The sequence below is a fragment of the Chenopodium album genome, chromosome 26 (genome assembly GCF_948465745.1).
Source record: "Chenopodium album chromosome 26, dcCheAlbu1.1, whole genome shotgun sequence".
In the NCBI taxonomy this organism is placed as follows: domain Eukaryota; kingdom Viridiplantae; phylum Streptophyta; class Magnoliopsida; order Caryophyllales; family Amaranthaceae; genus Chenopodium; species Chenopodium album.
This window is the reverse complement of record NC_137859.1, coordinates 26,655,258-26,659,291: the sequence shown is the minus strand read 5'-3', so window position 1 is coordinate 26,659,291 and position 4,034 is coordinate 26,655,258. Positions and strand designations below refer to the sequence as shown.

Genomic DNA, 4,034 nt, shown 5'->3' with positions numbered 1-4,034 from the left:
ATCCTTTTGAAGAAGGTCATTTAGGGGCTTAGTAATAAGTGAAAAATCCTTGATGAATCTTCTATAAAAACCCACATGACCAAGGAACGATCTCACTCCTTTGATATTCACCGGAGGTGGAAGTTTCTCAATCACTTCTATTTTTGCCTTATCCACCTCAATGCCTCTATTTGAAATCTTGTGCCCAAGCACTATACCTTCCTCCACCATAATGTGGCACTTTTCCCAATTCAAAACAAGATTGACTTTCACACATCTTGCCAAACACTTCTCAAGATTCACAAGGCACTCCTCAAAAGAAACACCCCCCACCGAAAAGTCATCCATAAAGACCTCCATTTCTTCCTCCAACATATCCCCGAAAATACTCATCATGCACATTTGGAAAGTAGCGGGTACATTGCATAACCCAAAGGGCATTCTCCGGTAGGCAAAGGTCCCATAAGGACATGTGAAGGTGGTCTTTTCTTGATCATTGGGGTGGATGGGGATTTGGAAGAATCCCGAATACCCATCGAGGAAATAATAAAACTTGTTCCGTGTTAGTCTTTCAAGCATTTGATCAATAAATGGAAGAGGAAAGTGATCCTTCTTAAAAGATGGGTTTAGACGTCTATAGTCTATACACATCCGCCAACTGATGATCGTCCTAGTTGGAATGAGCTCGCCCTTCTCATTCTCAACCGCGGTCATGCCCCCCTTCTTTGGAACGACATGGACGGGGGAGACCCACCTAGCGCTAGAGATGGGGAATATGATTCCCGTATCCAATAGCTTGGTGATCACCTTCTTAACTACCTCTCCCATTTAGGGATGTAGTTTCCTTTGTCGTTCGATAGAGAGAAGGGTGCCTTCCTCAAGTGTTATGTGGTGTTGGCACAAGGCGGGGCTTATACCTTTAAGGTCATCAATTGTCTACCCCAAAGCACCTTGGTGTTTTCTCAAAACACCACATAACGCTTGAGCTTGGCTCACGCTCAAGGATGCACTAACTATCACGGGGTAAGTGGAATGAGGGCCCAAGAATTCATACCTAAGGTGTGATGGTAGAGGTTTGAGGTCTACCATAGGCACACCAGTACCTTCTTTTGATGTGGCCGCTTGCAAAGCTTCATGGCTTGAGATTTCCAAGCACAGTTGCTCATCCACTTCCTCCACACTCCCATCAAGCAATTCCTCATAGAAAGTCATCTCTTTGCATGATGTACCTACTTTGTCTTTGTTCAACAAAACATTCTCAAGAGCATCGTTAGAGGTGAGCAAGTGCTCATGCATGGAAGACACAACATAATCAAGTGAATCAATCATCATGCAATTTTCTAAAGAAGAACATGGATACCTCATGCTTTCATTCAAATCAAATTCTATAACCTCTTCTCCTACCTTAAGGGAGATCTTTGCACTGCTCACATTAATCATGGCTCCCGAGGTAGCAAGAAAGGGTCTACTTAAAATGATTGGAATGGTAGCATCTTCATCCATTTCTAGAACAACAAAACCCACCGGGAACACAAACTTCCCGACCCTCAAAGGAACATCTTCTACCTTACCTTTTGGAAACTTGATTGACCTATCCGCTAATTGCAAGGTAATGTTAGAAGGTAAGAGTTCCCCTAGCTCAAGTCTTTGATAAACCGAATATGGCATTAGGCTCACACTAGCTCCCAAATCACATAAGGAATTATCAATTTGCATCTTGTTAATGGCACAAGGGATGGAGAAGTTTCCGGGGTCTTTCAACTTGGGTGGCATTTTGTTCATGATGATAACACTACAATTTTCGGTCAAGTTGATGGTCTCCACAACCTCACAAGTTCTTTTCCCACTCAAAATGTCTTTTAGGAATTTGGCATAATTTGGCATTTGGTTGATCACATCGGTAAAAGGTAGAGAAAGATGAAGTTGTTTTAGCATCTCAATGAATCTCCCAAATTGTTCATCTAATTTGTGTCTCATGAATTTTTGTGGGTAGGGGAGCTTGGGTTTCACAATTTCTTTCTCTACTCTCACCTCTCTAGGTGTCTCAACCACAACCTCATCCAATGATGCCCTATCCCCCTCATTCTCATCCAAAGCCTCCTTAGGAATCTGCTTATCTTCACCCTTCCTAGGCAATCTCTCCTCAAGAACCTTTCCACTCCTTGTAACAATAGCATTCACGGGTTTCTTGGGATCACTACCTTGGGAAGGTAAAGAAGAAGGTCTTGCATGATCTTTCAAGGCATTAGCAAGTTGAGAAATTTGGTTTTCAAGCATTTTATTGTGGGTCATCATTTCATTGAATTTTTTATCACTAAAGGCCATGTATGTGTTCAACAACTTGGTTTGATTCTCAATTATTTCTTCCAAATTAGTCCTAGGTGAAGAAGGTTGTGAATAGGAATTTTCACCTTGAGTCTTTGGAACAAATCCGGGTGGGGGACCTCTTTGAGAATTATTTTGAAAATTACCCCTTCCTTGATTGTTCCAAGTACCCCTATTTTGACTTTGACCATAACCTTGATTATGGTTACCACCACCTTGATTATGATTACCACTACCTTGGTTATGATTTCCATAACCTTGGTTTTGGTTACCATAACTTTGGCCTTGATTACCATAATTTTGGCTTTGATTTTGGTCACTATAACCTTGGTTATTATAGCTACCACGAGAACCTTGGTTCCCTTGGTTTCTATAACCACCACCTTGGTTATAATTGTCAAACTTGCCTTGGCCTTGGTAATTCCTATTTCATTGACCTCTTTGATTACCAAACCTTTGAACATTGTTATGTGACACATAATTCACATGCTCACTTCTCATTATTATCAAACTCATCAACACATTCATTAGGACAAGTACTAGAGTCATGATCATACGATCCACATGCATCACAAAACAAACAACCCATAGGAATATTATTTCAAGAGGGAGGGGGTTGAGAGTTAGAAGGAGTACCTCTCCCCTTAAATTGGGAGGGAAGAGTCGAAGCTTGAGAAGAGGAAGAAGTGCTCCCCAACTTAGCTTTGATTGCGATTACCTCCTTTCCCAAGTTTGTCATTTGGGATGAAAGGTTGTTGATCGTATTTAGATGGTCCACCGAGTACAATGAAGATTGCTTGCTTGAAGAGTCCCTCTCCCCATCTTGCCAATCCCTATAATAGGTCACCACGTCCTCAATAATGTCCACAACTTCTTCTTCGGTCTTGTTCATGATAGGGCCCCCGACCCCTCTATCAAGGCACGACTTGCCTTGGGGACTTAAACCGCCATAGAAGATTTGGATCACTTGGTATGTTGGGATTCCATGGTGAGGGCACTCCCTTTGATACTCTTTAAATCTCTCCCATGCTTCGTAAAGGCTTTCACTTGGCCTTTGCTTGAACCCTTGAATCAAGGCTCTTGCCTCCGCCGTCTTCTTTTGAGGGTAGAAGCGGGACAAGAAGGCCTTTGTGACATCATCCCATGTTCTCAAGGAGTTGGGCTTCACCTCTTTGTCTAGCCACTCCAAAGATCATCCTATGAGAGAGAAGGGGAACAACTTGAGGCGGATGAATTCTTGAGAAACCCCATTGACTTTGATGTTGTTGCAATATTTTTCAAACTCCATAAGATGGTTCAATGGGCTCTCATTCTTAGCCCCACTATATTGTCTCCTCTCAATTAAGGTGATAATTGCCGGCCGAATTTCGAAGTCATTTGCCGGTGTAGTAGGTGGAGCTATGCCGCTCTCAAACCTATATGCACCGGGCACTCCAAGCTCTCCAAGCTCCTTCAAGGCCACTCTAGGATTTTCACCCATGCCTTGCTCTTCTTGAATCTCTTCTTCGCTTGAAGAACTATAACCCAAGGATCTATTAGCCACTCTCCTCCTTGAAAGAGTTCTCTCAATTTCCGGATCAAGAGGAACAATGGAACGATCACGGGTTCTATGCATGCAAAACTCAAAGAAAATATTAGTAGCACGTCTACAAGTGTAGCCTAAAGAAACAAAATATTTTTGTATTTTTTTTTACAAATAAAATGAAGTAGACTCAACAACAAAAGCTAAG

At 42.1% G+C, this 4,034-nt stretch overlaps 1 non-coding gene across 1 annotated transcript; it reads left to right on the top strand.

Annotated features, from left to right (window-relative positions):
• Positions 1-3,284: 3,284 nt before the first annotated feature.
• Positions 3,285-3,390, top strand: LOC145618721 (small nucleolar RNA R71). The gene has a single exon (XR_014107983.1). It is a non-coding gene; the product is annotated as a small nucleolar RNA R71 (small nucleolar RNA).
• Positions 3,391-4,034: the final 644 nt, after the last annotated feature.